At 33.9% G+C, this 25,477-nt stretch overlaps 1 protein-coding gene across 3 annotated transcripts in view; it reads right to left on the bottom strand.

The window, feature by feature from the left end:
• The window catches only part of LOC135127023 (uncharacterized protein), a 331,051-nt gene that overhangs the window by 7,381 nt on the left and 298,193 nt on the right, over positions 1 to 25,477 (bottom strand). The gene's annotated exons all lie outside the window — the stretch shown is intronic.

Genomic DNA, 25,477 nt, shown 5'->3' with positions numbered 1-25,477 from the left:
TTTGCTTTTAAAGATTTAATTATAAATAAGATACCTAAAATTTGAATTTAAATGCGACGGTATCGCCGGAATTGGAATTGGACACGGCAGATGAGGCGAACGCTTTATATCAAGTTTTGATATTGATTTTTAAAAAGGTCCAGCGTTTGTATCAATCGGGAAATCTCAATTTGCATGCAAAAGACGTAAGCTTTATTATGCTATATAAAAGTTCAATGAAGTTTTGCCTCGAAGAATATCAATGTATATTTGGAAACATCAAAGCAAAAGTAGATTTTTATTAGTCCCGAATTAACGGCCACAAAGAAATTTTCAATTTATGCAACAAACGAGTTTGGAATATGGTAATAACAAGCCGATGGAAAACTACGAAGCCTTTCAGCCACTAGAAAAATATTGGGACAAGGACAACAAAGTTTCCACGGAATTTCTTCCTAGGCTGCTATTTAAATGAAGTTTGCTGAAAGCATTTGCTGCCATCATAGAGTGTTAGTCTAGTTCAGGTGCCGGATCGATTGAACACTCAATTTCAGGTGAATTATAAACGCCATTAGGTATACTGTTAAACAAGTTATAGTTGTTAAATACACAACGATAAGTTCTTTGTGAGTTTTAGATTAAAATAGAACTCGCGTCTTCAAGAGGTTAATTCTCGACTGTAAATACGCTAAGTGCAAGCAAACTTTCCTGGCACTATGATTGTATTATTCGTATGCCGCTCCTATGGAGACATCTTCACAATTTTATTGGCCTATAAAATGTCCTTTCTTGGATAACGTAGCTGTAATAATACGTTCGTCGAACAGTTGTCTGGGTCTCAGTGCCCTAAATCCAGGAATAAACTATTCCTGAGAAATTTTATTCACTTTCCAAGAAGCTGTTCAGTTTTATTGGCGTCCGTAATGACTTTAATGACAGGTTCTTTTAAATACCGTATTTATGTTTCTTGGAGTTAAATTGCGTTATTTTTCTAGTTAGCGCTCTTTCATTCCCGGTTCACTGATCCTTTAAAATTAGTCAAATAGCAGTGATTTTGTTTTTACAAAATCTATGTACATTGGGTAAAAAATATAATGATTTTTGCATAGTGGTACTTTTCCAGAGATGTGTAGAAATCGTATCTAAAGGAGGAAGAATCGTTGAATGGACGTAATTTAAAAGAGAGACAGTTACCTCAAATGTTTTTCAAAATTTTACTCATTTACACCTTTAAAAAATTGATGTCTCAAAAACATTAATATAATTTAATAAATAAGATTATAGATATCATTTTTAAAGCCCCCTGTTGGTAATTGAACAAAAATCACTAATTTATTTTGTTGTAAGTGAAAAAAAACATAAATTATCTGTAGTAAACCAAAGGGTTAGCTAAGGCAAAATTACACTGTCTAACAAAGACAAAGCGATATGTAGATCTGGTTTCTTCGATATTATACTTCCACAATTCGCTGCTGGTAATGGCAGTTTTACGACGTGACACACATGCTACACTTCAATAATTAAAAAAAAAATGTATATTTTTTTAACCCAAACGTGATGCGTAAAACGATTTGGGTTTTTGAAATATGTCGGAAAATCGTGCTCTGAAAATTTAGGTTAGGAATCTTGCGGACCGGTGTAGCATAATTCGAGGTGAGTGTCTGAGAAGAGTGCTTGTTAGCTGTATTCAACAAGAATGCTAGTTACTTTGTTATAATTTGCGGACTCAAATGTCTACTTTGCATTGTCAAGTGAAATCAAGTTCGTTTTCCTTTAGGCCACAGAAAAGGCATTTTTGAACTAAAGAAGTAAAAGTAAATTATTTTGCTTTGTCGTGTTTTTAGTTTCCATAAATTATATCTTTGTATATATAATACATAATACATAATTTCTCTTTACGGAATGTAGTTACGTAAGAAATATTATAATGGTGAGAAATGTGGGTAAAATTGGTAAAGATATCTTAAAATTGTCGATATTTGTTAGAATCAATGACCTTGATTGTACTAGGCTTCTCATCTGAACACTCTTTCTTTATCCAATATCGTAGTAAAACTACGTAATCTTTTCCACACACAGTTTTTAAAATTATTGTCTGAAAAACTCATCTCATTTCCTATTTCTCACCAGAGATCTCTCCAGCTTGTCAATTATGATTAAGTCTAGAGTAAATCTACAACAGTAATCAAGGGCTTGTCATCCGTGTTGGAGAGGGGGTTGGCAATCGATTGTTCGGATGAGAAGACTAGAAAAATCGAAGTCGAACGCCATAAAATCATTCGACTTGTTTAATTGTGCCACGTCTTCTCATCCGATCACTTTTTCTGTATCTAAATAGGTAATATTTAAAGAAATGTTGCAGGTGTGATCAGTAATAATACTTTTATTAACATGTGTGTTAGCTAATAACTGACTCTCTGATATGTAATATTAAGTAAGATATGTTCTTGAGAAGACTACCGCCGAATCTGCAAGAAGGCCTCATGTTGGCGCTTATGGACTGTCTATACATTTTCAGAATGCAATATCTCCGTTATTAACAAACTTATTATTATGAAATTTTAAATATAACATGTCCACACATTTCAATATATAACACGGGGACAGTTTACTATCATATTTTATTAGTTTGGTTAAATTTTTACAACACGTATTTTTTTAATTTAAAATTTTAATTACTAATGGAAATTTTAGAACGCGGTTTTCACCACTGTTTTTAACTTATAAAACTCTATATATTTCATGGAAAACCTTGTGGGCTTTTTTTGTACGGAATGAGATATGATAAATGAGAGAGAATAGAAGATTCTTCGACACAAACTCTTTTCACTGTATCTCATTTCCAACAAAAAAGTCGGCAATGTTTTCCATGAAGTTTATAGTTTCATAAACTGAAAACAGTGGTGAAAACCCCGTTCCAAAATTTCCATTAGCAATTGAGATTTTGATTTTTGAAAATACGTGATGTAAAAATTTCACCAGTTAAAAAAAATAGGTCGAAAGCTGTGACGACAGAACTTCCCTCGTACCTAAAGTACAGTGAATTATATCCAGCATTTTTGAGTTGAGTTTTTACTTTACAGAATTTTGTGATGACATCATCAACATTGTTGCAAGGACCGTCTAACAACTTGGATTGGTGTAGTATAATACTAAAAATAACAGTGTTGTATTCCCAAAATTTTCTGAGAAAAAAAAAAATCGAGTGAGCCGTTTCTGATTTAATCAATAAAATAAATTGACATATTCATTAATATGTTTGAGCCATCTGTATAAGCAAATCTAAAAAATATAAATGCAATGATAAATCACACGTAAAAACTATTTTGCACATTTCGGGTAGATTTAGGAATTTAATTCGTTACTACAGGAATCTGCAATTTAACACCTTTAAACTTCATAAGATTAATAGGGGCAAAATCAGTTTTATCTTAAGAAATACTAGGCCCGCCCACATCCTATTTTCCCAAAGGATATGTCATTTGCCAAAATCACTCTTATCTTATCTTTTTTTTTTTTTACAGCCCACCGCCCCCTATTTTCTCAGAGGAGATGTCATTTACCAAAATAAGGGTTATGTTAGCAAGTACTAGCTCCGCCTACCCGCCCTTGCTTAGCACTTGCTCAGATGAGATTAATTTTGGCAAACGCCATACCTTCTGAAAAAATACAGGGTGGGTGGGCGGGGCTAGTACTTGCTAAGATAAGACTGATTTTGGCAAATGCCATACCCTCTGAGAAAATAGAGGCCGGATGGGCGGTGCTAGCACTTGCTAAGATAAGACTGATCTTGCCCCTATTAAACTAGTAAAAACTTGTTAAATTTAAAAAGTGCTAAATTTCATATTTTCATAGTAACGAATTAAATTCCTAAATCTGATTGGATATTTATTTTTTAAGAACTCAGTCATTAATTTGTCTGAGACACCCTGTAGGTAACATAGGATTTATTCAGCAACATTTTGAGGTGACGTTATCATTTTTTTAGGGGGGGGGATATTTTGATCAAAAATTTACTATGCTTATGATAACTTTGAAAGATCTACAAAATTTCAAAACATTCGGTTTTGCAGACCCCGAATAAATCAATAAAATAAATTCACGCATTCATTAATTTTTTTGAGTATAGTCTTTGCCATTTCTTTTGAAACACCACTTGTTGATCGTAAATTTGGCAACGTTCATATTCACACAATTTTCTAACTAAAAGCCGTTGTCAATCAACCGAAAACTGTTAGCAATTGCTAAATTTTAGGCAAAATCAACAGGTGGTGTTTCAATAGAAATGGCAAATACTATATATGCAAATCCAAAAAATATGAATCGAATGATAAGTTACACACTGATCAATTGATCATATTTTGCACATTTTAGATAGAATTTATCCGGCAAAATCTTTGAGATGACCTCATCAATTTTTTGGAAGGGATACGCAAATATATTTTGATTAAAAATGTATCATTCTTATCATCATTTTAAAACATCTGCAAGATTTCAAAGCATTCAGTTTGGCAGATTCAAAATAAAATTGCAAAATGTGGTTTTATAATTTTGATTTTTTTTCCTAAAGTATATGCGTCTTAGGTAAAAACTCAACACGGAGTCATAAACCACATGTGTAGCACTAGGTTCTTTTATACAATTTAAAACCCATTTTCTATGTACAATTTTGAAATGACGTCATTACATTATTGGTGGCCATGATTAAACATGTTTTTGTTAGCGTTTGACCATCTGTATCCCTAATATAAATACAAAATTTGACAACAATCGGCCCAGTACTTTAGGAGATTATCTGTCTAATAAAAATCAGGACGGCAGACAGACGGACAGACGGACAGACATACAGACAGACGGAAACGGGAGACCTATTTCTTCGTACTCTAGGCGTCATGAAATATCGAGGAAACGTAAAAGTAGAGAGTCGGCCGACGGACTCGACTACAATACTTCCTTCGCTTATGCTCGGGAAATAAAAAAGATGATAGTAAACGCGTGATGTTATATTTAAAATTTCATAACAATAAGTTTGTTAATAACGGAATAGGACAATTGATGCGCTATGGGGGCTCAGGAGTGATCCTGAGCCCGTGTAGCGGAATGACGGTCAATGATCCTAATCAGTTGTTACAACTTTTAATTGGGAAATGTGAGTAACACCTAGAAATCTACAGGCATATTTGATAATTGAGGCGACCAGTAGTGACAACTAGGAGATGAAATGATTGTTCAGGGGATGTAATCACTTTAAAAATTGTGCGTGGAAAGAAGTACCCAGCGTTACTACCTAGTTACATATAAAAGAGTGTTCGGATGAGAAGACACAATTAACAGTAATTTAATTCTCAGCAGTACAAATATTTACCTGTAGTGATTAAGTATATAAAATCTTATGGGTATGTGACAAAACCTGAGTCAGTTTCACGATTTACGACAAAGAGTAATCAAAATGTGCGCTACTTATTGATCTCCGAACTTTAATCATAGTAAGCAAACAAATGTTTTATTGGTTTTGTTTTTGTCCGAGGGCCTTTTGGAGCATTTAATAACGATATTTTTTTAAGTTTTCAGTACAATGCTCGTTTATTGTGATCGTACGTAAAATTGTATTGTTACATAAATTTGTTTAGATGATAAACTCTATTTTGTTAAGTCAATTTTAACTTTTAACACTTTCATTATCTCGATAACAAGCTCTGAAACGTCGCGTCGATTTATCATAATTTGTTAGTTTTGAAACTACATAACGTATACCTGTTGTTATTCAACTAATAAAACTTAGTTATTGTTGCTTGTGTCTGGTAATATATGCATTCGATAATTTCTGTTCGATCAGTCGAAATCCATCAAAGGCTACTTTCCTCTTACTAGATTCCAACAAACTTCCAACTTTATGTAATTACATAGTGTTTGATTATTCCGACACGTTTTACATCCAAAAACGTTATCCCTGTTACAGAATTCATGCAATGAAAATATTTTCAAAAGTGAGAAATGTAGCTAAAAATGGTACAGAAAGTGTGTTCGGATGAGAAAACGCGATACAATTAATAAATTATGCAACGGTCAATTTCTAAAGATTATTCTCTGCAGCTACATCTCCTTTAAACATAGCAGTAAATCGTCATAACGGTCGATACGGCAGTTTGGTGCTTTACTCTATATTTTCGGTTGAAATTGTATTAATAAATCGAATTTTTGTTTCTTTTTTTAACTAAGAAAATTGTCAAAAAATTGTCAACGCCAGAAAAATCGGTTTCGAGGTTATCTTTGGGAAACTTTACGACCCCATTTCCAGGTTTAATTCAACATGTGCCTATAAAGAAGATTACAGAGAGTCATATTTTATGGAAGCGCTTTTTAAGTAACATGCTGCTATTACCGTTTGAAAGAGCCCTTTGATTAATTTAAAACCTCTTGCAGAGGTTGTGCTCGAATCACTGAAATTTTTATGCACTTTGAACCTTCATAAAATTAGCAGAAAATTTCGACTTTGATTTCACAAAATGCAATCAGCGTGTACATAAATTTCCAAAGTGAATTCCCGCCGTATCATATATTCTGAATAAGATCACGTCGCCACCAGGAATTAGAAATCAATATGATGGACAGCCATTTGAACTGTAACAAAGAAACCGTTGACAAAAGGACGTCGAAGTTTCGTGAAATGGCTCAAATGACAGTCAATTAAACTTCGAGTGACTTCACATGTGTTAAAATTTACTAAGTAAGAACTTTTGAATGCCGGAATATACTACACAAAAATAACAATTTAGATTTTACCTAGGTGTACCTTTTTATTAAAGGTCTGATTAAAAAAATCGTTACTGTTGAATGATGTAGTCACGTTTATTCAAATTTATGTTTCCTAAAGAAATTTAGGCTTCTATTTATTATTTTAGTACTAACGAGTATGTAAAAATACACTACTATTATTTTGGTTCGATCTTCTTGTATATAGAGACGGACAAAAGGTATGACAAAACTGAGCTCGTGAGCACCAAAAAGTTTCAATATCGTTCCCTAAACAGACAACAAAAGAATAATACACCACGAAGGAAAACTAATCGAAACTGTATATTTTTCATCCAATCGGCCCGACACTTAAATTAATACGGCCACTATATTTCAAGTGGCAGCCTCTACGATGATATCTACAACGTGCGAAAATCAATTCAATATGTTTAACGTTCCTTCGGATGGTTTATAATATCACAGTGTTGATGTAAGCGGCGATGATATTCTCCTCCTTGATGGATATGGTTATTACGGCCTGCGCAGAAAGTCATCCTCATGTAAATTTCCACTTTTAGCTCGGAAAAAAATAAATAACGAAATGCAAACACTTTAATAAGTTTCTTCTAAATTTAAACCTGGATCGTTACAAGAATGCGTCTCAAGGATCACTGGCCTTATTGTTTACTCGAGACCTCAATACTGGTCGATCACTGGTAGTTATCCTTTAATACACGTCGGACAATGGTGAGTCGCGGCGGAGCTGGAGGATCAAGGAACATCCAGATTGTGCGAGCTGCAGAGTTGCTATAAATCTCAGTGATATTTTTGAATAAAACTCGAATCGAGTGGATTTGATGGAGCAGGAGCGTCCGGTTGAAAATAATCATTAACCGGTCAATTAGCCAGTTAATATTAACCACAACATAAATTGTATTTGTGTAGCAGAAAAAAGCATAAAAAGGGACCTATTGTTTCGTACTCTAGGGGTCATGAAATGTCCACAAAAGATTCTCAATTGTTATAATTTTTTGAAAGAGCTGGATTTGATGTATTGTACTTTATGAGTTAAAGTAGTATTTTTAATTATAATTTTTGAAGACAGAAATATTGTGAAAAATAAATTAGGTATCTAATGTTCAACGATAACAATAATCTCTAGCAGCATCAATAGTTTCCAAACTACACCGCACTTACGCGACGTACAATGAATTTCATGACCTTGGCTGGGATCAGAACGTGTGCGTCTGAACCGTTGAAAGGTGAACAAATTCTACCACGGACGAGGGTCGCATTATAAGAACATGAGAATACCCTTAGATGTGTCAGCAGTAGTAATAGATATGTATGTAGCTCATTTTTATTTTTCATTAAATTCTGATGAAACGTTTCTTTTATACTATTCTTCGTGCAAAAAGGATATTTTTTAATTCGTTTTGCTAAAAACAAAAGAATGCAGTGAATACGTTTCCATCGTTGTTTTATATACATATGTACAATAAAACAACGACTTAAAACAGAGCCTTGTGGTACTTCCCTTTCTTGACTGCCAACAAACACGTCGCAAACAGAAGCGCTGATTTTGTTATTACGTAAGGTTTTCAGGCTTGACTCCGCCTGTTTACTGTTGGCGGTCGAGTCCGCTCCTTCTGAATACTCCTTAGCAGGGCAAGTGGAACGCACATCCATCCATCACGCTGACGGTGGTGGTGCCGCATAGTCCTGAATAGACCGAGACACACCCTGCTCCATTATCCTGCCGGTCGTCACATTCAATGAACCCATTTGCATTGCCCATCCGTAAACGCGTGGAAAATAAAATCGCCCTTTTTCGGCAGTCGCACCGGTAATTCGAGGAGCGACGAGTTATTGTGCTTGATAACGACAAGCAGGGTGTCGGGTGCGCCCACCTATGAGCTTTTAATTGAGTTCTTTATACAGCGAAAAAATCCACGGAATTTTATAGAGATCGAACATGTTGATAAATTGAGGCTGACGTTAACCGGTGCCGGGGACGCTATATTTAAAAGCTGATTTTTGTTCGTGAAAGGAAAAAGCTGCGTGTCTGGTAAAAAGGGCTGCACTAAATCGAAAGCTGGTTGTTAATTTTGTTCGGGGCCGGAGTGTGGCAGATTTATTTAAAGTTTGCTTTGTGTGGAAAATTTGCAATAATGTTTATGTATTGGGAAAGCGAAAGGACGAGGAATTGGAGTGTCCTGTTCACCATACAGTTTTTATTCGTGGGGTAGGGCAATCAGTGTTTTGATTATTTGTCATTGTTGAAACAAGTGAATCATTTATTAGCGGTAACTCAGTTAAACGAATGCTCTAATTAATATTACATTATATAGGTATATCAAAATTTGTATATTTACCCCCCCAAAACTGCTAACTTAGTCGTTAAAAAAAATTCTCCAATCTGTTGAAAAATGTAAAAAAGAAAATCTTTGTGGATTATTTGTTACACGAAACTGTAGCTTTCTCTTGAAGTAGTAAATCAATTTTGTCTTTTCAGAATACTTTCAATCCAATAAAAGCGCACGAACTTTTTAAAAAATCTTTCAGAGAAAAAATTAAACCTACAGTGTGCTGTCAGGTACTTTGAAGTCAGAACGCTGCCAATATCGCAAAGAAATAAGCTTTGTTATGCCTTCCCTTGTCTTAGCTAGAATAATACCAGAAATAATTTCAAAGTGTATTCAAGGAAAACAGCATGCAAATGAGATTCTGATAAAAAATCTTTTATCTTGCGTTTCTTCTAATCTAAAAAGGATTACGGGGCCCTTGCCTTCGACATTTTGGTAATAATTTCCAACAAAAACGGCTTTTACGAAGCACTGATGCTATTATTTCAGTGAAACCGAAGACTCAGAGGGTAGAGACAAAATTAATCGTTCTTATATAAACATTAAATAATGACGTTTGGTTTACACAGCAAATAACGAGCTAGCAACTACAATCACGACAATCAAGTCTGTGCCTCTAGGTTGTATAGTAAACTGTATATATGTGTCAATATTCAATATAACAGAACCAGGAAATTGAGACGGAACCGAGGTTTTATACTTTGCGAGATTGTTGTAAAACGAATATGATATAATTTTTTCTACAATCGCTCTTTCATAAAAACACTCAAGGAAATGTGTCTTACTTTCCGAGCGTTGACTAAGGAAGTATTGTTATAGGGTCCATCCAGGGAGTGGCTACTTTCATGTGATCTTGTCGAAAAATAGATACTACGTTATGTACAAGAAAACAAAATTGCTTATTTGTAATATTACATGAATTCTGATTTGTGATTTATGATGTTCGCAATAACTCCATTTTTTTATGGTTTTGTTCAACTTTCTGTACAACAAGGTGTCATGTTACAGTATATAATGTGCCCGAATTTACTGTGACATAATATCAGAAAAGAACTAATGTGTAAAAAATTATTAATATGAAGTCAGTGAAGAAGAAAATAAAAGTTGAAAATTTGTATAATTTTTTTCATCCAGATCAGGTTGCTCTGTTAATAAAAAATGTTACTTCGCATTTAAAATCTACCTGTAATAAATTTATTCAGTGTTTTTTAAGTCACTCTAGTGTATGTACATTATTTCAAAAAGTTCTCATTTAGAGTTCAAAACTTTCAAACCAGGAAATTTTAGTCCTTGTCTACGTTATTTTATATACCTAGGTGTCTATGGAACTCTGGAAATCCGCAAAAAGGAGGTGGAGAAGCCTAACACTTCTCGCTGCTGGGTATCGACAGTACTTTTGTTTGCGATAGTACATAGAGTATTGTAGAAAAGGTGTGTTTTTGTTTCTGTCTTCGTCCGACACAGATACGCAGGTATATGTTACGCCAGATATGCTAAGAAATACGGGCAGTTTTTACCTGGGTACAATGTATCAGACAAAGACAGAAACAGAAACATACCAGATGTCGGAATTGCTACAGTTTTACAACATCTTGCCAAAAAAGGCTACTATGCGCTTCCGGTTTCAACAATAAAAATATCGAACAAAAAATTTATAGTCACAACTGCTGCACATTTTTTTAATAAAGATTATCGTAATTTTCTAAATTAATATAACGCTATTTAATTCAGGTCACTGATCAAAATCATTTCAGTTATTGCAATAAAATAATGTAGTGCTTGCTAACAAAAGTCTTCTTTTCGCAAATGACATATCCTCTCAGAAAATAGGGGGCGGGTAGGCGGGGCTAGTACTTGGTGAAATAAGAGTGATTTTGGCAAATGACATATCATCTGGGAAAAAAGGGGGCGGGTGGGCGGGGCTAGTAATTGGTGAGATAAGACTGATTTTGGCAAATGACATATCCTCTGAGAAAATAGGGGACGGGTGTTCGGGCTTAGTATTTGTTAAGATAAAACCCGTCCTCTATTTTCTCAGAGGGTGTGGCCTTTGCCAAAATCAGACTTATCTTAGCAAGTACTAGCCCCGCCCACCCACCCTCTATTTTTTCAGAGGTTATGGCGTTTGCCGAAATCAGTCTTGTCGCAGCAAGCGCTTGCCTCGCCCACCCGCCCCCTATTTTCTCAGAGGATATGTCATTTGCCAAAATAAGACATATGTTAGCAAATACTAACCCCGCCCACCCGCCTTTTGTTTGCTCAGAGGGTAGTACTTGATAGTACGTCCTAACATAAGTCTTATTTTGGCAAATGGCGTATTTTCTGTGAAAATAGGGGGTGGGTGGGCGGTACAAGTACTTGGTAAAATAAGACTGATTTTAGCAAATAACATATCCTCTGGGAAAATAGGGGACGGGTGTTCGGGCTTAGTATTTGTTAAGATAAAACCCGCCCTCTATTTTGTCGGTGGGTATGGCGTTTGCCAAAATCAGTCTTATCTGAGCAAGTACTAGCAAGTACTACCATCTGAGAAAAAACCGGGCGGGTGGGTGGGCTAGTACTTGCTAACAAAAGTCTTATTTTGGTAAATAACATATCCTCTCAGAAAATAGAGGGCAGGTGGGCGAGGCTAGTACTTGGTAAGATAAGGCTGATTTTGGCAAATGACATATCATCTGGAATAAAAGGGGGCGGGTAGGCGGGGCTAGTACTTGGTAAGATAAGACTGATTTTGGCAAATGTTATATCCTCTGGGAAAATAGGGGGCAGGTGGGCGGGCTTAGTATTTCTTAAGATAAAACCCGTCCTCTATTTTCTCAGAGGGTGTGGCCTTTGCCAAAATCAGTCTTATCTCAGCAAGTACTAGCCCCGCCCACCCGCCCTCTTTTTCTTCAGAGATTATGGCGTTTGCCAAAATCAGTCTTATCAGAGCAAGCGCTTGCCCCGCCCACCCGTCCCCTATTGTCTCAGAGGAAATGTCATTTGCCAAATTAAGACTTATGTTAGCAAATACTAACCCCGCACACCCGCCCTTTGTTTGCTCAGAGAGTAGTACTTGATAGTACGTCCTAAGATAAGTCTTATTTTGGCAAATGACGTATCCTCTGAGAAAATAGGGCGCGGGTGGGCGGGACTAGTACTTGGTAAAATAAGACTGATTTTGGCAAATAACATATCCTCTGGGAAAACAGGGGACGGGTGTTAGGGCTTAGTATTTGTTAAGATAAAACCCGCCCTCTATTTTCTCAGTGGGTATGGCGTTTGCCAAAATCAGTCTTATCTGGGCAAGTACTAGCAAGTACTACCGTCTGAGAAAATACCCGGCGGGTGGGTGGGGCTAGTTCTTGCTAATAAAAGTCTTATTTTGGCAAATAACATGTCCTCTCAGAAAATAGGGGGCGGGTGGGCGGGGCTAGCATTTGGTAAAATAAGACTGATTTTGGCAAATGTTATATCCTCTGGAAAAATAGGGGGCGGGTGGGCGGGCTTAGTATTTGTTAAGATAAAACCCGTCCTCTATTTTCTCAGAGGGTGTGGCGTTTGTCAAAATCAGTCTTATCAGAGCAAGCGCTTGCCCCGCCCACACGCCCCCTAGTTTCTCAGAGGATATGTCATTTACCAAAATAAGACTTATGTTAGCAAATTCTAACCCCGCCCACCCGCTCTTTATTTTCTCAGAGGGTAGTACTTGATAGTACGTCCTAAGATAAGTGTTATTTTGGCAAATGACGTATCCATTGAGAAAATAGGGTGATTTTGACAAATAATATATCCTCTGGGACAATAGGGGACGGGTGTTCGGGCTTAGTATTTGTTAAGATAAAACTCGCTCTCTATTTTCTCTGTGGGTATGGCGTTTGCCAAAATCAGTCTTATTTGAGCAAGTACTAGCAAGTACTACCCTCTGAGAAAATACCAGGCGGGTGGGTGGGGCTAGTGCTTGCTAACAAAAGTCTTATTTTGGCAAATAACATATCCTCTCAGAAAATAGAGGGCGGGTGGGCGGGCCTAGTATTCGTTAAGATGAAACTGATTTTGCCCCAATTAATCTTTTAAAAACTTGTGAAATTTGAGGCTGTTAAATTGTAAATATTTTTTCGATTTACTTATACAGGTAGTTGAAATCAATTAATGAATGTGGGAATTTATGTTATTGATTAAAGCAGGAACGGCTCACTCCATTTTCCCAGAAAATTTTGGAAATACAATACTATCATTTTTAGTATTGTACTGCACCAATCTAAGGGGATAATTTCAAGTTGGATTTGCGAAATCGCAAGTGCCGTTGCTAGGGTAAATGCGATGACAGTTGTTGCGATTCGCGATTTGATTCGTTATGGCCACTGCTGTCATCGCATTTTCCATGGCAACGGGGACTTATGAAATCGTAAATTCAACTTGAAACTGGCCCGTAAATTAATATACATGTCCATACAAAAATGTTGATGACGTCATCACAAAAATTCATGGATATATTTCACTGTACTTTAGATGCGCGGGAAGTTCTGTTGAAACAGCTTTAGCCTATTGTTTTTCCTTCTATGGTAATTCTCCACGTTTTTTTTTTGTTTTCTGTTAATTTTGAGTAAACACAAATTAAATAAAGAGTCATTTCGAACAAATCTGAACTCCAAATTCACTTCTTATTAATTTATAGAAATTATTTTAATAATATGTTACCCTATCAACAATCACTTAAATTACCTCGGATTTACAAATAACTGACATTTTAGCACGAAAATGTTGTCCCGTTTCCGTCTGTCTGCCTGTCTGTCTCTCTGTCTGGTGTCTGTATCCATTTTTATTAGATACGAAACTTCTGCGTGACATTCTTTCGATGTATTATAAATATAAATAAACACTTGAGTTTCAGATTGCTATTACCCAGTGCTGAAGGACATTTTATCCCGTTAATTAAGTGCTTTAAATATATTTTTCCTCCCTCACTCATGTATAATAAATAAACCGATCTAAATAATAAAGAAGGAAAGGAAAACCTGAAAATTTTATATAGAAAGTAATAATTAACAGAAATGAAGAAAAATTGAGAAAATTATATGTTGTCTACCAATGAAAACGTACATGTAATATTTCTTTTTTTAATAACAATAAAAAAAACTAGCATTATATCCGTGAGAACACATTTGAGGTTCACAAAGATATTTTCTCATTTTCAATAGTTTAAGTTTGGAAACAAAACGGATCGCTAATACCGAAGGATAATAAGATGTAGCTGGGTTTTTTACAGTTGTGGGTAGGCAAAATGTAGCAAAACACCAGGGGCAGCGCCTCTCGGATCTTTCGAGTGTAGTTTCTTAAAGTAATAAAATAGGCGCGCAGACACAATACATACCTATACTTCTGCTAGGTTATAGTACAAAAATAAAGTCGTTTTTTTATTGCACTCCACGTTACTATACCTTGCAAACATTTTTTATTTTTACTTCCCGAGCGTAAGCAAAGGAAGTATTGTAATCGAGTCCGTCGGCCGACTCTTTACTTTTACGTTTTCTCGATCATTCATGACCCCTAGAAGACGAAGAAATAGGTCTCCCATTTCCGTCTGTCTGTCCGTCTGTCCGTCTGTCCGTCTGTCCGTCTGTCCGTCCGTCTGTCCGTCTGTCCGTCTGTCCGTCCGTCTGTCCGTCTGTCCGTCTGTCCGTCCGTCTGTCCGTCTGTTGTCCCGGATTTTTATTAGACAGATAATCTCCGAAAGTACTCGACCGATTGTTGTGAAATTTTGTACTTATATTAAGAATATCATGTAGATGGTAAAACGCTAACCAAAATTTGTCTAATCATCCCCACCACTAATGCGATGACGTCACTTCAAAATTGTACACAGTAAATGGGTTTTCAATTGTATAAAATAACATAGTCCTACACATGTAGTTTACAACTCCGAATCGACTTTTCACCCGAAACGTCCAGATTTTTGGAAAAAAAATCAAAATTATAAAACAACATTTTGAAATTTAATTTTTAATCTGCTAACCAGAATGCTTTGAAATGTTGCAGATGTTTTAAGGCTATAAAGAGCATCATAAATCTTTAGTCAAAAAATATTTGCTTATCCCCTCCAAAAACTTGATGACGTCAGCTCAAAAGTTTGTGGAATAAATCATATCTAAAATGTACAAAATATGATGAGTCTGTACTTGTGATCTATCACTCCATTCATATTTTTTGGATTTGCATATACAGGGTGACTCAAAAAAATTAATGAATGCGTAAATTTATTTTACTGATTTACTCAGAAACTACAAAACCGAATGCTTTGAAATCTTGCAGATGTTTTAAGGTTCTAAAGAGCATAATAAATGTTTAGTCAAAATATATTTGCTTATCCCCTCCAAAAAATTGATGACGTCAGCCCGAAAGTTTGCCGAATAAATCCTATCTAAACTGTAAAAATATGATGAGTCTGTACTTGTAATTTATCACTCCATTCATATTTTTTGGATTTGCATATACAGGGTGACTCAAAAAAATTAATGAATGCGTAAATATATTTTATTGATTTAATCAGGAACTACAAAACCGAATGCTCTGAAATCTTGCAGATGTTTTAAGGTCATAAAGAGCATAATAAATGTCTAGTCAAAATATATTTGCTTATCCCCTCCAAAAACTTGATGACGTCAGCTCGAAAGTTTGCCGAATAAATCATATCTAAAATGTACAAAATATGATGAGTCTGTACTTGTCATTTATCACTCCATTTATATTTTTTGGATTTGCATATACAGAGTGACTCAAAAAAATTAATGAATGCGTAAATATATTTTATTGATTTAATCAGGAACTACAAAACCGAATTCTTTGAAATTCACTGCGAAAAAAAAAACATAATAGGCATGCAGTCGTCACGTTTCCGACAGCGAGGGAAGTACTGTCTAAACTCTTTAGACCAATTTTTTTTCTTTACTTTGGATGCCCCACTTACCAGTATAAAGAACGTTTTAACACGATCGTGTTAAAAATATTTGAACATCCTAGAACTGATCCCGTTTTCTCAACGAACAAACAACGCTGAATCTCGAAAAAGTAATTTATTTAAAACTCAAACCCAAAGTCTGAATGTTTGTTCGCGGATTTTAACACTTCAACTGAATAAAAAACCGGGCTGTTGTTACAAATGGCGCGTTCGCCTTCCGTGAAAAATATGCAAATAAAAATTTTTGATCCCTTGAGAATCCTAAGATTTGTTTTATGAAACATCACCGATCATTTGTTCAGGTGCCCGCTTAAAGCATTCCTGGCTTAAACAAAGCATGGAACAACTTACCAGACGAACATGAGCTTCGATAAATCACGAGGAATTACAGTAGTTACAAATTGAGGCGTGCTTATAGCAGCCGCAAGAAATTCACAGCCATATTGCTTTTTTTTCTTGAGCCGACGTGCAAAGCACCGCCACAAGAATCGAGATGATAAATTAAGAAAAAGCAGCGACGTTTCCTACATTTGCAATAAATATATCACCCAAAGTGGATATTTCTGTTCTCTCTTATGCCTGCCTTGTCCAATAAAATCGTTACTGTTTTTGTCTATTTATTGGAATCTGGACGGGAAAGAACAGAATTGGTGGAACACGGATGTGTGACGTCAGGGCGTCAATGCATAGTGCTATGGCACATTTTCCGACATATGCCATCATTATTCACAAATGTTTTATTATTATCGTGCGCATAGTGCACGGAACTGTGGAATAAATGCAACCGACGGGATGATTTTATTTAATGCGAAACGTAAATAAATCGTTTTTTGAGGTTTATTTATTCCAACGTTCCGGTTATTTTTTGCAAATTAAAAAATATACAGTGATGGTTGTGACTAATAACTGCAAACAAACACTAATTGTTATTTTTAAGCTCTTTATATGGTTCGTGTAATACACGTATAAAATATTTTATTACATTTATGCATTAGTTGGGACTTGTAATTTTATTAATACAACATAACTTTGTATACCGTATTTGCTTTAATTACGTGCACATACCTGTATACGGTGTATTAGTTTAACAAAATAATCTCGTTAACTTTATGTTTCATGAAACATGACGTGTTAGGATCAAGCAGTGTTAAATGTATTATGAGTAATTTTCAAACAACATATTTTGTTACGTTTATTATGTTTCGGGGTTGTTTATAGTACAGGCAAAATAATAATTACTCAAGTTAATATTATTCCCTCATAATGTTTACAGCATGTACTTACAAGTTTTTTGCACTTAATTCACAGGATGGTGAAAAAATATATTCTCAGGTGTTTTTAATCGAGAGCGACACAAAAGTTTCAATTTTGAAAAGTAAAAGTCATCTAACTGTACGATTTGAAAATTTAAAAAATGCAACCAACAATACAATTCTAGTGCAAATGTTGTCTTCTGTAAATAGAAATTTATAAAATGGAACAAACTCATATGTCTGATATTTAATTAAAACGTTTTCATAAATGCTGGACGGTTTGTTAAAACAAGTAATAAACCAGAAAACTGAATTAATTCAAACATTTATTTAATGATTTTTTGGTGGAGAATAATCTGCATAATATGTTCAATGTAATATTAGTCTTGACGTGACTGTATTCTCAGAGAAATTCGAAGAGTCGTTGCTGAGATAAATGATTGTTTTCTTTTTACTTCCCGAGCGTAAGCAAAGGAAGTATTGTAATCGAGTCCGTCGGCCGACTCTCTACTTTTACGTTTTCTCGATCTTTCATGACCTCTAGAAGACGAAGAAATAGGTCTCCCATTTCCGTCTGTCTGTCCGTCTGTCCGTCTGTCCGTCTGTCCGTCTGTCCGTCTGTCCGTCTGTCCGTCCGTCTGTCCGTCCGTCTGTCCGTCTGCCGTCCCGGATTTTTATTAGACAGATAATCTCCGAAAGTACTCGACCGATTGTTGTGAAATTTTGTACTTATATTAAGAATATCATGTAGATGGTAAAACGCTAACCAAAATTTGTCTAATCATCCCCACCACTAATGCGATGACGTCACTTCAAAATTGTACATAGTAAATGGGTTTTCAATTGTATAAAATAACATAGTCCTACACATGTAGTTTACAACTCTGAATCGACTTTTCACCCGAAACGTCCAGATTTTTGGAAAAAAAATCAAAATTATAAAACAACATTTTGAAATTTAATTTTTAATCTGCTAACCAGAATGCTTTGAAATGTTGCAGATGTTTTAAGGCTATAAAGAGCATCATAAATCTTTAGTCAAAAAATATTTGCTTATCCCCTCCAAAAACTTGATGACGTCAGCTCAAAAGTTTGTGGAATAAATCATATCTAAAATGTACAAAATATGATGAGTCTGTACTTGTGATCTATCACTCCATTCATATTTTTTGGATTTGCATATACAGGGTGACTCAAAAAAATTAATGAATGCGTAAATTTATTTTACTGATTTACTCAGAAACTACAAAACCGAATGCTTTGAAATCTTGCAGATGTTTTAAGGTTATAAAGAGCATAATAAATGTTTAGTCAAAATATATTTGCTTATCCCCTCCAAAAAATTGATGACGTCAGCTCGAAAGTTTGCCGAATAAATCCTATCCAAACTGTAAAAATATGATGAGTCTGTACTTGTCATTTATCACTCCATTCATATTTTTTGGATTTGCATATACAGGGTGACTCAAAAAAATTAATGAATGCGTAAATATATTTTATTGATTTAATCAGGAACTACAAAACCGAATGCTCTGAAATCTTGCAGATGTTTTAAGGTCATAAAGAGCATAATAAATGTTTAGTCAAAATATATTTGCTTATCCCCTCCAAAAACTTGATGACGTCAGCTTGAAAGTTTGCCGAATAAATCATATCTAAAATGTACAAAATATGATGAGTCTGTGCTTGTCATTTACCACTCCATTCATATTTTTTGGATTTGCATATACAGAGTGACTCAAAAAAATTAATGAATGCGTAAATATATTTTATTGATTTAATCAGGAACTACAAACCGGAATGCTCTGACATCTTGCAGATGTTTTAAGGTTATAAAGAGCATAATAAATGTTTAGTCAAAATATATTTGCTTATCCCCTCCAAAAACTTGATGACGTCAGCTCGAAAATTTGCCGAATAAATCATATCTAAAATGTACAAAATATGATCAGTCTGTACTTGTGATCTATCACTCCATTAATATTTTTTGGATTTGCATATACAGGGTGATTCAAGAAAATAAATGAAAGCGTAAATTTATTTTACTGATTTACTTAGGAACTACAAAACCGAATGCTTCGAAATCTTGAGGATATTTTAAAATTATCATAAGCATGGTAAATTTTTGATCAAAACGTATTTGGTCGTCCCCCCTAAAAAATTTATGACGTCACCACAAAATTTTGCTGAATAAATCCTATCTAAAATGTACAAAATATGATCAGTCTCTTCTTGTGATTTATCATTCCATTCAAATTTTTTCGATTTGCATATACAGGTGACTCAAAAAAATTAATGAATGCGTAAATTTATTTTATTGATTTAATCAGGAACTACAAAACCGAATGCTTTGAAATATTGCAGATGTTTTAAGGTTATAAAGAGCATAATAAATTTTTAGTCAAAATATATTTGGTTATCTTCTACAAAAAACTGATGACGTCAGCTCAAAAGTTTGCCGAATAAATCGTATCTAAAATGTACAAAATATGATGAGTCTGTACTTGTGATTTATCATTCCATTCATATTTTTGGATTTGCATATGCAGGGTGACTCAAAAAAATTAATGAAAGCGTGAATATATTTTATTGATTTAATCAGGAACTACAAAACCGAATGCTCTGAAATCTTGCAGATGTTTTAAGGTCATAAAGAGCATAATAAATGTTTAGTCAAAATATATTTGCTTATCCCCTCCAAAAACTTGATGACGTCAGCTTGAAAGTTTGCCGAATAAATCATATCTAAAATGTACAAAATATGATGAGTTTGTGCTTGTCATTTATCACTCCATTCATATTTTTTGGATTTGCATATACAGAGTGACTCAAAAAAATTAATGAATGCGTAAATATATTTTATTGATTTAATCAGGAACTACAAAACGGAATGCTCTGACATCTTGCAGATGTTTTAAGGTTATAAAGAGCATAATAAATGTTTAGTCAAAATATATTTGCTTATCCCCTCCAAAAACTTGATGACGTCAGCTCGAAATTTTGCCGAATAAATCATATCTAAAATGTACAAAATATGATCAGTCTGTACTTGTGATCTATCACTCCATTAATATTTTTTGGATTTGCATATACAGGGTGATTCAAGAAAATAAATGAAAGCGTAAATTTATTTTACTGATTTACTTAGGAACTACAAAACCGAATGCTTCGAAATCTTGAAGATATTTTAAAATTATCATAAGCATGGTAAATTTTTGATCAAAACGTATTTGGTCGTCCCCCCTAAAAAATTTATGACGTCACCACAAAATTTTGCTGAATAAATCCTGTCTAAAATGTACAAAATATGATCAGTCTCTTGTTGTGATTTATCATTCCATTCAAATTTTTTCGATTTGCATATACAGGGTGACTCAAAAAAATTAATGAATGCGTAAATTTATTTTATTGATTTAATCAGGAACTACAAAACCGAATGCTTTGAAATCTTGCAGATGTTTTAAGGTTATAAAGAGCATAATAAATTTTTAGTCAAAATATATTTGGTTATCTTCTACAAAAAACTGATGACGTCAGCTCAAAAGTTTGCCGAATAAATCGTATCTAAAATGTACAAAATATGATGAGTCTGTACTTGTGATTTATCATTCCATTCATATTTTTGGATTTGCATATGCAGGGTGACTCAAAAAAATTAATGAAGGCGTGAATTTATTTTATCGATTTAATCAGGAGTTACAAAACCGAATGCTTTGAAATCTTGGGAATATTTTACAGTTATTATAAGCATGGTAAACTTTTGTTCAAAATGTATTTGTTCATCCCTCCTAAAAAAATTGATGACGTCACCCTAAAATTTTGCTGAATAAATCCTATCTAAAATGCAAAAAATATGATGAGTTTGTACTTGTGATTTATGATTCCATTCATATTTTTTAGATTTTCTTAAGAGGTGGTTCAAAAAAATTAATGAAATCAATTTATTTTATTGATTAAATTAAAAGCAACACTTATTATTAGTATTACACCCCAACCAACCCAATTTGGTAGACACAAAATTTGTTAAAGGAAAAACTCGGTTGAAACATAAGGGTAGCACGCTTATTTACATCGACTTTAACATTACAGACCTGGATTTGTTTTATTCGTTCACTTGGTTCCGCGAATGTGAAATAGACATGTTTATAATCAACCAATTGTGAATTTCACCGTCAAGAATTAAAATAAAACCCAATGTTTTATATAATAAGCGGAAGTCGAAGCAATAAAACCGATGGTCGTTTTGTTTACAGTTTCTCTGTTTGACTCTCATGCACGTATGCTGTTACGCTTGTCATCTTAAATTAAGAATGTTTATACATAAACGATTTTCAGTTGCCGTATACGTGAGTAAATTGTTTCGTTATTTTATTGATTATAAAAAATCAATATTCAAAACGACCCAATTCATTTTCCCGAAAATTTGGGAATACAATAATTTTATTCTTAGTATTACACTACATCTATCCCAACTGATATACGTGTCCTTGCAAAAATGTTGATGACGTAATCGCAATTTTTTTTAAATTCCCACTACAAAAATGTAATGAGAAAAAAACACAATAGGCATGCAGTCGTCAAGTTTCCGACAGCGAGGGAAGTACTGTCTAAACTCTTTAGACCAATTTTTTTCGATAGTTATTTCAGAACATATTTTTTTGATAGAATTCGATAGAATACCACAATATTTATTAAAATATTTTTTTCGAAATGTAGTAGCTAAATTATGAGCCACACTTAAGGCTATTGTAAGTCTTTTTCGGTTAAGAGCAACTTTAATTAGTAGCTTTAATTGTAATTTTTAAACGACAATTTAAACAAATATGAAATGCGTCAAATGTTATAAAGTTTAATAGATATTTAATAAAAAAGAAACTTAAAAACGAAATACGGAAGTGGCATGATTTGAAAAATCTAAGTCAAAATTGCTTAAAATTTTGCTAAAATCGTGTACTAATTACCCTGTATAAGCCATTTACGTAGTTGAAACATGCTGAAAAAAGTTGATCTAAGTTTATCTGGACAGAATCTTCCTCGTCCCTCAAGCATATTACACTCGTATACAGCTTTTTCATAAAATTTTCATTTTGCGAATTTAATTTTTTTTTTATTAGCTTCTGTAAATTAAAATAAAGAGAAATATGTATTTTTAAAGGTAAAAAATCATGCTACGCGTATGTTTCAGTCGAGTTTTTCTATAGCAAAATTTTTGTATGACTTCGTCAATATATGCAATTTTTTATTTCTCACTTTGTGGATTTTTCAATTTTTCGTTTCTTCAATTTTTCGATTTGCAATTTTTCAATTCTTATTTTTTTTTGTTAGTACTTGACAAGATAGGACTGGTTTTAGCAAATCACATACCCTCTAAGAAGATATAGGGTGGGTGGGCGGGGCTAGTACTTGCCAAGATAAGACTGAATAATATTAAGAGTAGTCACTGGAATGAAGAGGGGGTCGGTGGGCGGAGCTACGGTTTGCTTATAAAACTCTTTAGGAAAACCTAAACTCAGCTCCGCCCACATTTTGTCTCCATTTTACTGACTTGATTTTTTCAATTTTTATATTTTGCAATTTTTCGGATTTTTATTTTCGTTATTTTTTCACTTACTCGATTTTTCAGTGTTTCGATTTTATTTTTTTGTTTTTTCAATTTTAATTTTTTCAGTTTCTGGTTTTTTCAATTTTTCGAATTGCAATTTTTCAATTTTTTTTTTGTTTATTCATTTTTAAGAAATGTGACTCTTGGAGTTTTCATTTTTAATTTTTCAGGATTTCGATTTTCCAATTTTTGAATGTTTCAGTTTTCAGATTTTGCATTGTTTCTATTTGCAATTTTGCGAGTTTTCAATTTTAAATTTCTCACTTTTTGGGTTTTTCAATTTTGCGTTTCTTCAATTTCTCTATTTGCAATTTTTCAATTTTTAATTTTTTTGTTAGTACTTGCCAATATAAGACTGATTTTTTCATTTGCAATTTTTCAATTTTTTTTTTATCATTATTTTTACTTCTCGAGCGTAAACAAAGGAAGTATTGTAATCGAGTCCGTCGGCCGACTCTCTACTTTTACGTTTTCTAGTCTGTCTGTCCGTCTGTCCATCTGTCCGTCTGTCCGTCTGTCCGTCTGTCCGTCCGTCTGTCCGTCTGTCTGCCGTCCCGGATTTTTATTAGACAGATAATCTCCGAAAGTACTGGACCGCTTGTTGTGAAATTTTGTAGTTATATTAGGAATATCATGTACATGGTAAAACGCTAACCAAAATTTGTCTAATCATCCCCACAACTAATGTGATGACGTCACTTCAAAATTGTACATAGTAAATGGGTTTTAAATTGTATAAAATAATACAGTCCTAAATATGTAGTTTACGACTCCGAATTGAGTTTTTACCCGAAACGTCCAGATTTTTGGAAAAAAAATCAAAATTATAAAACAACATTTAGCAATTTAATTTTGAATCTGCGAATGTTTTGAAATGTTGCAGATGTTTTAAGGCTATAAAGAGCATCATAAATCTTTACTCAAAATATATTTGGCTCCAAAACTTGATGACGTCAGCTCAAAAGTTTGCCAAATAAATCCTATGTAAAATGTACAAAATATGATTAGTATGTGCTTGTGATATATCACTCCATTCATATTTTTTGGATTTGCATATACAGGGTGACTCAAAAAAATTAATGAATGCGTAAATTTATTTTACTGATTTACTCAGGAACTACAAAACCAAATGCTTTGAAATCTTGAAGGTGTTTTAAAGTTATCATAAGCATGGTAAGGTTTTGATCAAAATGTATTTGCTCATCCCCCCTAAAAAATTTATGACGTCACCACAAAATCTTGCCGAATAAATCCTATATAAAATGTACAAACTATGATGAGTCTCTTCTTGTCATTTATCATTCTATTCAAATTTTTTCGATTTCCATATACAGGGTGACTCAAAAAAATTAATAAATACGTGAATTTATTTTATTGAGTTAATCAGGAACTACAAAACCGAATGCTTTGAAATCTTGCAGATATTTTAAAGTTATAAAGAGCATAATAAATGTTTAGTCAAAATATTTTTGCTTATCTCCTCCAAAAAATTGATGACGTCAGCTCGAAAGTTTGCCGAATAAATCCTATCTAAACTCTACAAAATATTATGAGTCTGTACTTGTAATTTATCACTCCATTTATATTTTTTGGATTTGCATATACAGGGTGACTCAAAAAAATTAATGAATGCGTAAATTTATTTTATTGATTTACTCAGGAACTACAAAACCGAATGCTTTGAAATCTTGAAGGTGTTTTAAAGTTATCATAAGCATGGTAAGTTTTTGATCAAAATGTATTTGCTCATCCCCCCTAAAACATTTATGACGGCACCACAAAATTTTGGTAAATAAATGCTATCTAAAATGTACAAAATATGATGAGTCTTTTCTTGTGATTTATCATTCCATTCATAGTTTTTGGATTTGCATATACAGGGTGACCTAAAAAAATTAATGAATGGGTAAATGTATTTTATTGATTTAATCAAAAACTCCAGAACCGAATGTTTTGAAATCTTGCAAATGTTTTAAGGTTATAAAGAGCATAATAAATTTTTAGTCAAAATATATTTGGTTATCTTCTACAAAAAACTGATGACGTCAGCTCAAAAGTTTGCCGAATAAATCCTAATTAGAATATACAAAATATGATGAGTCTGTACTTGTAATTTATCATTCCATTCATATTTTTTGAATTTGCATATGCCGGGTGACTCAAAAAAAATAATGAAATCTACTGCGAAAAAAAAAACATAATAAACATGCAGTCGTCACGTTTCCGACAGCGAGGGAAGTACTGTCTAAACTCCTTAGACCAATTTTTTTTTATTAGTACTTTGTAAGAGAGGACTGATTTTAGCAAATCACATACCCCCTAAGAAGAGAGAGGGTGGGCGGGCGGGCGAAGTACATGCTAAGATAAAACTAATTTTGGCGAATCACATACCCTTTAAGAAAATTGAGGGTGAGTGGGCGGGGCCTAGTACTTGCACTGGAATGAAGAATTGGTCGATGGGCGGGGCTAGTGTTTGCTTACAAAATTCTTTAGGAAAACCTAAGCTCAATTCCGCCCACTTCTTGCCTCCATTTTACTGACTTATTTTATTTAGTGTAAGATGTGAATTGAATTTTATTTTAACAAGCGGTAGAATCTAAGATTT

This window comes from Zophobas morio, unplaced genomic scaffold (genome assembly GCF_036711695.1).
Source record: "Zophobas morio isolate AGI-343-1 ecotype UQ-CSIRO unplaced genomic scaffold, CSIRO_AGI_Zmor_V1 ptg000011l, whole genome shotgun sequence".
In the NCBI taxonomy this organism is placed as follows: domain Eukaryota; kingdom Metazoa; phylum Arthropoda; class Insecta; order Coleoptera; family Tenebrionidae; genus Zophobas; species Zophobas morio.
The sequence above is the reverse complement of the archived record's forward strand: the minus strand, read 5'-3'. Positions and strand labels throughout refer to the sequence as shown.